The 12,864-nt window shown below is 37.7% G+C and overlaps 1 pseudogene; it reads left to right on the forward strand.

The window, feature by feature from the left end:
- LOC102178627 lies at positions 10,137-11,123 on the forward strand (annotated as a pseudogene).

The raw sequence follows: 12,864 nt of genomic DNA on the forward strand, positions 1-12,864 counted from the left end.
CACAACACAAGTCTCTTGATGATACTTCAAGCGTCTTCTCTGGTGCCTGTGTATGGATCTTATCCAGAAAACAAAGATGCTATCTTTAGTAACTGACTGTGATGCTGTCAAAGTAAAATTTTTTATGTTATAAAACATAATTCTGATATGGCTGATTCATGTTGAAGTTTGACAGAAAACAACAAAATTCTGTAAAGCAATTACCCTTTAATAAAAAATAAATTAAAAAAACATAATTCTGAAATAGATGATGAACACATGTCAAAATTGTATTTAATTCTTTAGTGAGGGATGATAGGATGACAAAGCCAATTCAAAAAACAATATAAATAATAAATTTATATAAACACAGTATAAAAAAGAACACTAAAATAAAATTTCTAAGGTATACGTAAACCAGTTAATGCCCTAAAGGAAAACACAACCTTAACATTTGGGATTTTTCCCCCACACTAACAAGGAAATTAACACAGTTTAGCAGTTTTCTATTATATCTATCTATATAATTGTATACATCTGTAATCCCATAAATAGCAAATACTAGGTTAAAATTACAACCTTCTAGAGTTAGATGAGCCTTAAGTAGTCTTGTTAAATAATATTTTAACATGACATTAAAAGGTAACACTTATACTTGGATTTCACCTTAGGATAAGAATAAGAAATAAAGCATACCAACAGGATAATATCAGACCTTTCTCTTTTGCAGAAGGAATTCTCATGGCAGACAGGTTTTTAGCTTTTTTTTCCCTCCCACTGCAAAGTGACAGTTCAAGGGAAAAGATGAGATACACGCAGGTGAGAGTAGGACCCACACCGAGTTAGATTATCCAGGCATTGTAGAAGTCAATATCGCCCATCCAACTGCATCAGTGTAGCTTCCAGGGTCCCTGAAAGAGACATACCCAGTCATTAGAGTCATTGCTCTCCAGAATGCCCAAACTTATAGCTTCTCATCAGCCTCATCTATGGCTTCTTAATAGGATATTCCTTATCTTCTTACTCTAGATAAAAATTTCCAAGTCAGTTTTATCCTAAGAATTACTTCCCATTAGCATAGTTGACATTCTACCATTTTTAGGTTTTCAATGAACAGAGATAGAAAATTAACCCAAAATAATATTTACTTAGAAAAACTTGTTGCAGTTACTTTGTGTTTTTTTAAATTTTATTTATTTATTTATTTTAATTTTTATTTTTACTTTATTTTACTTTACAATACTGTATTGGTTTTGCCATACATCAACACGAATCCACCACGGGTGTACATGACTTCCCAAACATGAACCCCTCTCCCACCTCCCACCCCACACCATCCCTCTGGATCATCCCTGTGCACCAGCCCCAAGTATCCTGTATCCTGCATCAAACATAGACTGGTGATTCGTTTCTTACATGATAGTATACATGTTTCAATGCCATTCTCCCAAATCATCCACCCCTCTCCCTCTCCCTCAGAGTCCAAAAGTCTGCTCTACACATCTGTGTCTCCTTTGCTGTCTCACATACAGGGTCATCATTACTATCTTTCTAAATTCCATATATATGTGTTAGTATTGGTGTTTTTCTTTCTGGCTTACTTCACTCTGTATAATCGGTTCCAGTTTCATCCATCTCATTAGAACTGATTCAAATGTATTCTTTTTAATGGCTGAGTAACACTCCGAAGGAAAGTAAATTATTCACTTTAGTTCAAAGTAACTAAAGTGAATAATTTACTTTCCTTCAAACTTCTAAATCTTTCTGTTTCATCTCAAGTTTTATGTTTTATCACTTTTATTTTATATCCAGCATAAGGAGATCAGTCCTGGGTGTTCACTGGAAGGACTGATGTTGAAGCTAAAACTCTAATACATTGGCCACCTGATGCAAAGAGCTGACTCATTGGAAAAGACCCTGATGCTGGGAAAGATTGAGGGCAGGAAGAGAAGGGGCTGACAGAGGATGAGATGGTTGGATGGCATCACCAACTCAATGGACATGGGTTTGGATGGACTCCGGGAGTTGGTGATGGACAGGGAGGCCTGGTATGCTGCGGTTCATGAGGTTGCAAAGAGTTGGACACGACTGAGCAACTGAACTGAACTGAACTAGCCATTTATGTTTTCAAACAAATTACTCTTCTTTGCTCTTAATAAGTAAAAACATATCTATTATTTTATATATACATTTGCATTTCCTTGACACCTATGTATCTGGTAGAGTCTCAACCACCTATATTGCTTACACTTGTCAACAAAACGATACTTGAGGATTTTTGTCGTATACAAACATCTCAGCAGATTAGGAATAAGCACACATTTTATGAATTCCTATAGTCACAAAAATTCCTTTTTGTTTCTTAAAGAGGTGAAAATAAAAATGTGCCTTAACATCGCCTAAGCGTAGCTAAACACCCTATCAAACTGTTGTCAAATAGCCATTCTATAATATATATAATATATAAAAATAGAAAAATCAGAACTAAGCATGCTTCTCACTCCAATTCTAGGGAACTGTATGTAGGGAAGGTTGCCTTGGTAATACGTAGATGGGAAGGAAAAAAAAGCCCTTTAGAAGCTGGGGTTACAGAGAGGCCCTCACGAATGTAGCAGCCTTAGTTTACATATCAGGAATCTCAGACTTTGCTTTCACTTAGGGATACCTTTAACAAATAGTGTCCTCTGGTTCCTGACAGCCACAAGCCCAAACCCTGGGTGAGGAAGGGATTTTCCTCCTGGGTCTCACAGAATCCACGCAAACGTCTTTCTCATAGACAAAGAGCAGACAAAGCCAAAGACAACTGAAATACTTCAAAAAAAATTTCTTTTAGTTGTAATACTATTGTACTGCCACAGTAATGCAACAAATGACCACCAACTCAGTGGCTTAAACAAAAAATTTATTATCTTTACAATTCTATTGGTCAGAAGTCTACAAAGTCTTGCTGTGCTAAATATTAGTGTTGGCAGGGCTGTAGTCCTTTCTGGAGGCTTTGGCAAGAATCTTCAAAGCCTGCAACATTAAATCAAGCCTTGTCTCACACCTACCATCTTTCTGGTTCCTGAAACCAGGAAAGGTTCAATGCTCTTAAGGACACAAGGATACACCTTGAATGGGGCCACCTAGAAACTGAAAGTTTTCCCAGCTGAAACCCTTATCTCAGTACATCAAAGTCCATTTCACCAGGTGAACTAGGAGATTCACAGGCTTGGAATATGTTAGTTTGAGGATTAGGCCTCTGAGATTTTTGGTGCTGTTATTTTTCTTACCACAATATACAATATAACAAAGTGTCACAAATTAGAGACAACAAAAAGTTCAGACACAAGAGACAGACACCCAGACTTCAGACACCGGGCTTATCACACATGGTTTATAAAAGAACTCTCAGTTACAGATTGTTTAAAAATTATGTCTAAAGAAGTAAAACACAAAGTCTGGATATTTATTAGAGTTAGGAAGGGTGCACCTCACATGTTTCTCCAACTGCTTTTATTTAACGTGTCTTTGTTTAACACCGATCCTCCATGGATGTTGTTCCTGCTGACGCAGTTCTGATTAGGCAGTTTCCCTCCCAGAATATTCAAGATATAATTCCACATCCAGATTTCACTGTAGATATTGAGCAATCAACTTTCTGCATAAGTCCTACTTCTGGAGATGTAATCAATCAATTTTTTCCTCTTGTTCCTTTTCAAGTAATATTTTCGTCTTTAGTTTTCTGTTGCTTACATATAACTCATATAAGTATGAATCTATTCTTATTTATACTGTTTGTAATGTGTTGGGCTTGCTCTTTGAGACTGTAGATTTTTGTGCTTGACCAAATCTATAAAAATTTTCAAACATTTTGTCTTTAAATATTTGCTTCTGTCTGCTTCTGTCATCTTTTTCAGTTGTCAAACTAATATTGGACTTCCATTTTAACTTCTCTTTCATTTTTCTCTTTTTTATCTATTCAGAATACATTACTTATTCTTCTGATACAGTCTCAAGTTAATATATTCTTTATCTGCTCTCCGATCTGCTATTAAACTAGTCCATTAAATTTCTTTTTTTTTTAATTTCTGAATGGTCATTAACTTTTCTCCAAAGAATATTTCTACATCCAATTAATCAACATGTTGACACGTCTACCTGAAGCTAGGGGGTAAAGATGTTAAATGACAAAGAAGTTTAAATCAATTGCCATGATAGAATGCAAGACGGTTTCTGTCCCTTTACAAGGAAAAGTTATTAGGAAAGCAGAAGTCTAGCCTTTTAAAAAATATGTTGACATTCTTTTTTGGCTTGTTTTTTTTGGCAGCTTGGCTTGAGGGATCTTAGTTCCCTGACCAGGAATTGAACATATGCCCTCAGCAGTGAAAGCAGAGAGTGCTAACCCCTGGGCTTCAGGGAATTTCCCTATGTTAACTTTCTTATCTCTCTTTTTCCACCTTTTTAGGACTGAAAGAGGTGGAAGTTTAAAATGTGCTGAGCCTTAGCTTTTATGGAGAAGAGAAAAAGATGGCTGTGTGTGCTCAGTTGCTCAGGCATTTCTGACTCTTTACCACCCCATGAGTTGTAACCCTCCAGGCTCCTCCATCCATGGGATTTCTCAGGCAAGAATACTGGAGTGGGTTGCCATTTCCTGCTCCAAGGGATCTTCCTGAGCCAAGGATCAAACCCACATCTGCTGCACTGGCAGGTGAATTCTTTACCATTGTGCCTTAGCTTTTATGGAGAAGAGAAAAAGATGCCTGAAAGTGAAAGTGAAGTCGCTCAGTCGTGCCCGACTCTTTGAGACCCGTGGACTGTAGCCCACCAAGCTCCTCTGTCCATGGGATTCTCCAGGCAAGAATACTGGAGTGGGTTGCTAAATACTGGTTGCTAAACCCAATGCTATGGAAGAGTGGCTTCCCCCAGCAGCAAGAAGAGGGACTGTGTCAGCTAAAATGACTCTAAATATCATAGAAAACAAATATACATGTCAAATGTTTCTGTCCACTAAGCAGAAGATATGTCCAATGAATTCCCAATTTTGAAATAGAATGGATATCTTTGCACACTTGATAATAATAAAAATATTTCCATCACAATGGAAAACCTCCCACCATAATGCACATGAAGTTTGAAACACTGGTCTTATTTCATCACAACGCAGAAAGAGTTTTATTTGGGACAGGGTAAAAACCAACAGTTGGCAACCTATGGCGAGCCTAGCACAGATGAAATTAAGATAGAACTGATCCTAGACAAAATTGTTAAGTAGGGAAAGTGTGTCTTGGCCCGTGTGCACTCTACCTTGGGTCCTGCAGTCCTAATCATGCACATGTTGTAGTTCTGCCACCTCAAACTGGCTCTTGACGCTCACAGCTCCCCACCTTGCACTATAATGACCTATAAATACTTCAAATTTCTAATATTTTTTGCTCAACCTTTCACTACCACATAGAAATAGACACTAACAGACTGATTATATCAATCTGTGTTACTATACCTGACTCCAGAGATCCTCTAAAAGGTTATTCAATGAATTCCCTGGTGGTCCAGTGGTTAGGACTTCACATTCTCACTGCAAAGGGCTTGGGTTCAATCTCTGGTTGGGGAGCTAAAACCCCACATGGTACACAGCATAACCAAAGATTTTTTTTTTAATTAAGGTATAAAAAAACAGTCATTCACAACCGATTTTCCTGTTTTCTTCTATCGTTTTCCATGACTGTATGTACTCCCTTATCTTGATTTACAAAGCAAAACTACAAAAATAAGTGTTTTATGGTTTATCCATGAATAATACAGAAAATATTCCTGTTATATTTTTTGGTGAAAAAAAAATAATTTTGTAACGTTTATTTCAACCTGAATGAAATGTGAATTTTGTTTGAAAAAATAAATGGTCATTCAGATAGTGACTCTGAAAAAAATATGGAGGTAACACCTCAAGGAAGATGTTTTTGAAATAGCATTATTGGGCCTATTATATTGATCAAAAAAGATAATAATTTTTTTGTACACAAAAAAGTTAGAATAACATTGGGAATAATTTCAAGAATCTTAAGAGAAAACTCATCATACTATGATGTATGCTAAGTTGCTTCAGTCGTGTTCAACTCTGTGAATCTACGGACTATAACCTGCCAGGCTCCTCTGTCCATGGGATTCTCCAGGCAAGAATGCTGGAATGGGTTGCCATGCCCTCCTACAGGGGATCTTCCTGACCCAGGGATCAAACCCATGTCTCTTAAATCTCCTTCATTGGCAGGTGGGTTCTTTACCACTAGCGCCAGCTGGGAAGGCCTCATACTATGATAGTGCAGAGCTAATACAGTTAGACCACTGATTCTGAAGGAAACAAAAAATAAACCATAATGGCACCACTAGAAACAAAGATCTCATATTCCTTGTTTTTCCCTTTTTTTTCCTCATTAGAAAAACATTTTCAATTTTCTTCATTTCTCTGGTGATCGATTATATGGCTGTCATTTTTCCCTAGAGCAACCATGGTCTTACAGAATAAAAAGATATTTCATAATTAACTTTGAGTTCAGAAGACACAACCATATGCTCAGTTCACACAACTACCTATTTTTCCTAGTTGCTCTCTAAAAAGTATTTAATCAGAGATGGTAAAGGCAGATACTGGCCTGAGAGACTAGCCTTCCCAAAGGATAACTTTTTTTTTTTAAGGACAACTACTTAAAATATGCAAAGAAACAAATCTTTAGGATGCTCTCCAGAACTCTATTTTTTAAATTTGTTTTTAATTAGAGGACTGTTGCTTTACAATGTTGTGTTGGTTCAGAACTCTCTTTTTTTCTTTTAAGATTAAAAAATTTATGTAGATGGTACTTGAATCCTTTCTTCCAAATTAAAAACTAGAAACCACTCCCAGAGTCTAACCTTCATCATCCTCCAGACATCTCCCCTGACGTGAATCTTGGCAGTCACTGCCAAGTTAATTGTACAAAAGGAGGTTTGTTTTTCAGTGAAAGTCCTGGGAATCACACTTTTGAGATAGGAGCTGAGAAGCAAGGACACACTGACTCAGTTCCTCCTGAGCATAGCTCACAGGTTTGCAGAAATAAATCACATCATGTCCCTATATTTTCTTTTTTCCTCAAGAAATAATCCTAAATTTGTTTCTTGGTGGTGGTGGTGGTGGTTGTGGTATTCTTGATAAAAGATCTGAGGGCCAAAAATCTAAATAGCTTCAATTCCCAGGCAAATCTGTAGTGTTTGTCATTAAAAGAAATAAGTATAGATGAATCCTTTTTCTAGCTTTTTCACAACTCTAAGTGACAGTATACTCTTTTGAAAGCAAGAAAAGAGTCCAGTTATGACTAGCAATTCATAGGAGATGATGTCAAACAGGATTAAAAGTATTGCTTCCCTGGTTCCACTTATAGGAGCTGTATCTACATATCCGTACATTGTTTCGGAGAGACAGAAACAACGACAAACTACAGTAATTACCATCCACTTGGAAGTCCAGGTAGGTTAAGGAATTAGGAAAAGCAAAGCAGTTTGGGAATGTTTCACACATTCTTTTTAAAGCTAAAAGAATATTAACCCTGTTTTGTTTTTACTCATATGTATATATAATTGTCTATCTACTGGGTAATCAAGTCTTGGGAAATCATAACAATGGTTTTGATAAACAATGATAGAATAGATTCTATGATATCACTGCATTTAGAAAGAAGAGATAGAGACACAGATCCTGGCCAAACCAGGGCTAACGACTGTCAGGGAGACATTCAAAGTCCTTCTGAAGGAAGTTGCAGACATCAGTGTGGCTCATACTGATACCAGAGTGTCCCTCAGGAATAATAAAGTATTTCTTTCCCTTAAGTAAGGAAACCAAATTAAACTATTTTAGGTCTTTCTTTTTCCAAGGTTGCTATATGTTTTCTTCAGTATATTGATCATCAGAAACCAGATCATTAAATGTTTTGAAAAATCATCAACTCAATCTAGATCAGAATCCCAGCCCCAGTTTCTTCTTAAATACAATGCCAAGTCAATCTGTCTCACTGGCTGCTGCTTCCTCCCATTATATTACCCCATTTCCAAGGTCTTCATGGAGTCATTTTCTTCTAATAATACCTTCAGAGAAATTTGATTGAAAGAATCAACTACCTTCAGGTAACCATATGAAGAGAAAAAAGCAGAGTTAGTCAAAGGAAATATGGGTTAAAAAAATGCAGCATTACTGAGTAATTTAATTTAGAGTGGAAAGAGTATCAGGGCTGCATCTACCCACCCAAGGACCTTGGCCATGTATTTCCACAGAGCCTGCATTTCTGGAGTGTGACATCAGTTGATAATGAGTGTACTCAGCTGCACAGGACATCCAGCCTTCCTGGAAGTCCATTTGGACAGGCCCTGCTGTTCCCAAGTGTCTTCTCAGTACTTTTGTATGTCCTCTTAATACTCTCATGGTCATAGTGAAGCCCTTTCCTTTTTCTCTGCGGACAAATAAGAGAAAGGAGGGACTTCAGTGAGATCCAAGGGGACCCGTGCACATGCATTTTTGAGGTAGCTGGGTCAACTTTGGGACCTCACTTGGGTGACCAGCTATCCCTGCTTCCCTGGGGCTGAGGGTTCCCTGAGTTACAAGACTTTCAGGGTTAAAATGAGTTCAGTCCCAGGCAAACTGGCACATTTGGTTACTCTAGTCTCATACCATATTGATCCATCATCTCCTCTTTTTGCCATATCCTTGCACTCATCTGCCCCCAACTTTCTTCTTCAAGGTCCAATGGTATGGTTCTTTCCTTGCATATGTGAAATGATTAAGGCTTCCAAGTAGAAAGTTATCTGAATTAAATTCAAATAGGGGCAGAAATGATGATTTATTCATTTAGTAAGCAATTATAATGTACATATTACCTAAAAAATAGTGTGAAAGTTGCTCAGTTGTGTCCAACTCTTTGTGACCCCAGTCCATGGTATTCTCCAGGCCAGAATACTGGAGTGAGTAGCCTTTCCCTTCTGCAGGGGATCTTCCCAACCCAGGGATTGAAAACAGGTCTCCCACATTGCAGGCAGATTCTTTACCAGCTGATGTATTATATATCAAAAAAGATCAAAGATGATTAACACTTGGCCTCTGTCCTCAGAGGTTTACAGTCTAGTAGGTATATTAAGACATGCAAAACAAAAATTGATGCAAAGTATAAAGTGCAAATTCTCTAGTGTAGAAAAATGCTGCAGCTTTTAGAGTGTTTTTTCATTCCTTCTGGAAAACATTTTAGAATGTTTTTTCAATCCTTAATGTTGATTCAGGAAATATGCTAGCCTGCCTATGAAGTGAACTGAACTGTGCTAGGAATTCATAATATGAAAATGAAAAATACATCTCTGCCTTCATGAAGCTCAGACTGGTAAAGAGATAGAAAAGTGACCAGTTACAAGAAGGCATAGTATAAGTTTACACACACATATGTCAGATGCTATGGCAAAAACAAAGAATTACTATTGATGGTGAAGTCCAGCAATATTTCAGAAGGTGGCAATCAGTAAACGGTGTAGACTGCAAGTACAAATTATTCAATCAAAGAAAAAAAGTAAATAAACAGTAAAAAGATGGAGAAAGAGATAGGAAGGGATCCAGAAGGGATGGGCAAGAAAGAAGAAAGGAAGGAAAGAGGGAGGGATGGGGGGAGGGGTGAAGGGAAGAAAGGGAGGGGAGAAAGAGACGGAGGTAGAAAGGAAGGTGTGTGTGTGTGCTACGTGTGTGCGAGCTAAGCTCCTTCAGTTGTGTCCGACTTTTTTCCACCCTATGGACTGTAGTCTGCGAGGCTCCTCTGTCCATGGGATTCTCCAGGCAAAATTACCAGAGTGGGTTGCCACGCCGTCCTTCAGGGGATCTTCCCTACCGAGGGATCAACCCCTGTCTCTTACCTCTTCTGCGGCAGCAGGCAGGTTCTTTGCCATTAGCGCCACCCGCGGGAAGCCCAAAAGGAGGAGCAACAGCAATCTTAGGTAGGAAGAATAGCGCGTCATTTGACAGAAATGTAATTATTCTTTTCTCATCTGGGACATAAAACTCAAGATGTGAGGTTAGACAAGCAGATAAAAATCAAATTGTGAAGGGCCTTGTGTGTTACGCTCAGTTGTACTTGGCCTCACAATAATAATGTTTCATTGCAGCACAGCTTACAGACTAAATGAACCTCTCCGAATCAGCATCCCATTCTGAATCAGTGCGTGAATTCATCCTTCTGGGTTTTCCCTGCAGCAGGGAGATTCAGGTCATTCTGTTTATGTTCTTCTCCATCATCTACCTCCTGACTCTCATAGGAAATGGAGCCATTATCTGCGCTGTGTGCTGGGACCAGCATCTCCACACCCCCATGTACATCCTGCTGGGGAATTTTGCATTCCTGGAGATCTGGTATGTCAACTCCACTGTTCCAAACACACTGATCAACTTCCTCTCAGAGAGCAAGGCCATCTCTTTCACTGGTTGCTTCCTTCAATTATATTTTTTCTTTTCCATGGGCTCCACTGAGTGCTTCTTTCTCTCAGCAATGTCATTTGATCGATACTTTGCCATCTGCCATCCTCTGCATTATGCCACAATTATGACTGGTAGACGTTGTTTCAACCTAGTGATTGCTTGCTGGATATGTGGCTTTCTCTGGTATCTGGTGCCTGTTATTCTCATTTCCCAACTGCCTTTCTGTGGTCCTAATGCAATTGATCACTTTGTATGTGACTCAGGCCCACTGCTGACCCTTTCATGTGTTCCTGCTCCCATGTCCAAGCTCACCAGCTATACTCTAAGCTCCCTCATCATCCTCCTTAGCTTCCTTTTCATCCTCATCTCCTATGCCCTGGTTCTACTTGCTGTTCTTTGATTGCCCTCGGCATCTAGTCGACAAAAGGCCTTTTCCATCTGTGGGTCCCATTTGGCTGTGGTGCTGCCGTTCTACAGGACCATTATGGTGATGCATGTGAGCCCTGGATCCAGCCACTCCACGTTGTCGCCGAAAATCATAACTTTGTTCTATGCTATGGCGACTCCACTCATCAACCCTTTGATTTACAGTCTCAGGAATAAGGATATGAAAAAAGCTCTCTGGAAAGTTCTGGAAAAGTTTAAAATTTGTTTAAAAGTCTTTGGCAGCAGGCGCAGGAGGAATGTGGGATAATCTGGTTTAGTGTGATGTGGGTAAAATGGCCACCCTTGAACTTTCACACTTTTGTACCATCATCCGTTCAGTAAATAGTAACTGAATGCCTCCTTCATGTTAGACACTGCACTTGGCACTATATTGTGAATATAATTATGAAGATAAATCAAGCACAATCTCTTCCTCAAATATCACTCTAATGGTGCAGACAGGTAAAAAAATAATTACTATAAAATGCAATAAATATTCTAACCAATATATGTACAATATATGAAACACAAGGAAAAAACAACTAATTTTGCCTGGGATCATGGGCAGTCAGGATTAGTGTTAGGGAAAACTTCAGTCAACATCATAGCAGACATGTATATTTTGTGATGAGGTAGGGGAAAGCCTTGGGTTCTGTTTAACTTCTAACTAGATTTCTTGTTTTTCTTTTTTTATTAATATTCTTTAAATTTTCATAAAAAATAGTTGACTCACAATGTTATGTTAGTTTCAGGTGTACAGCAAAGTGAAACAGTTATACATATATGTATATTCACTCTTTTTTTTAATTCTTCTCTTATATAGGCTATTACAGAGTAGAGTTCCCTGTGCTACACAGCAAGTTCTTATTAGTTATGTTTTATATATAGTAGTGTGTATATTTCAGTCCCAATCTCCCAATTTATCCCTCCCTCACCCCTTATCCCCTGGCAGCCATAAGTTTGCTTTCTACATTTGTGACTCTACTTCTGTTTCATAAATAAGTTCATTTATACCCTTGTTTTTTTAAATTGCACATATAAGCAATATCATATGATATTTCTTTTTCTGTATCCAACTTACTTTACTCAGTATAACAATCTATACATCCATACATGTTACTGCAAATGGCATTATTTGATCTTTTTTATGACTAATATTCCATTGTATATATGTACAACATCTTCTTTATATTGTACCCTGTTGATGGACATTTATGATTGCTTCCATGTCTTGGCTATTATAAATAGTGCTGCAATGAACATTGGGGTGCATGTATCTTTTGTTTATGATTTTCTCCAGGTATATGCCAGGAGTGGAATTTTTGTATCATATGGTAGTTCTGTTTTTAGTTTTTGCAAATGAAACAACTGACAAGGGATTAATCTCCAAAATATACAAACAGCTTATGCATCTCAACATGGGAAAAAAAAAAAAACAGTCAAAAAGTGGGCAGAGTATGTACAGAGACATTTCTCCAAAGAAGACATGCAGCTAAAAAGCACATGAAAAGATGCTCAGTATCACTAATTACTACAGAAATGCAAATCAAAACTACAAGGAGGTATCATCTCACACAACTCAGAATGGCTATCATCAGAAAATGTACAAGCAATAAATGTTAGAGAGGATGTGGAGAAAAAGGAACCCTCCTGCACAGTTGGTAGGAATCTAAACTGATACAGCCACCATGGAGAACAGTATGGATGTTCCTTAAAAACTAAAAATAGATTTATTTTTCAATCCTACTATGATATCTTTGAAAGGATATGAGACTTAAAATCAAAATATCTAGGTAGGAACTCAATTCTTCCATTAATCAGCTGTGAATTTGGCAGGTAACTTCAACTAAAATTGAAATGGTAATTGCCATCCCCAGAGACAATTAGTGTGATGTTTTAATAAATTATGAGTCCAAAAGTTCCTAAAACAGTACATAGAAAGCATATAATAAATATTAATTAAATATGAATGTTAATGAATTCTTTGTTCTCATGTTCTTTATTGGAAT

Source organism: Capra hircus, chromosome 10, assembly GCF_001704415.2.
Source record: "Capra hircus breed San Clemente chromosome 10, ASM170441v1, whole genome shotgun sequence".
NCBI lineage: Eukaryota > Metazoa > Chordata > Mammalia > Artiodactyla > Bovidae > Capra > Capra hircus.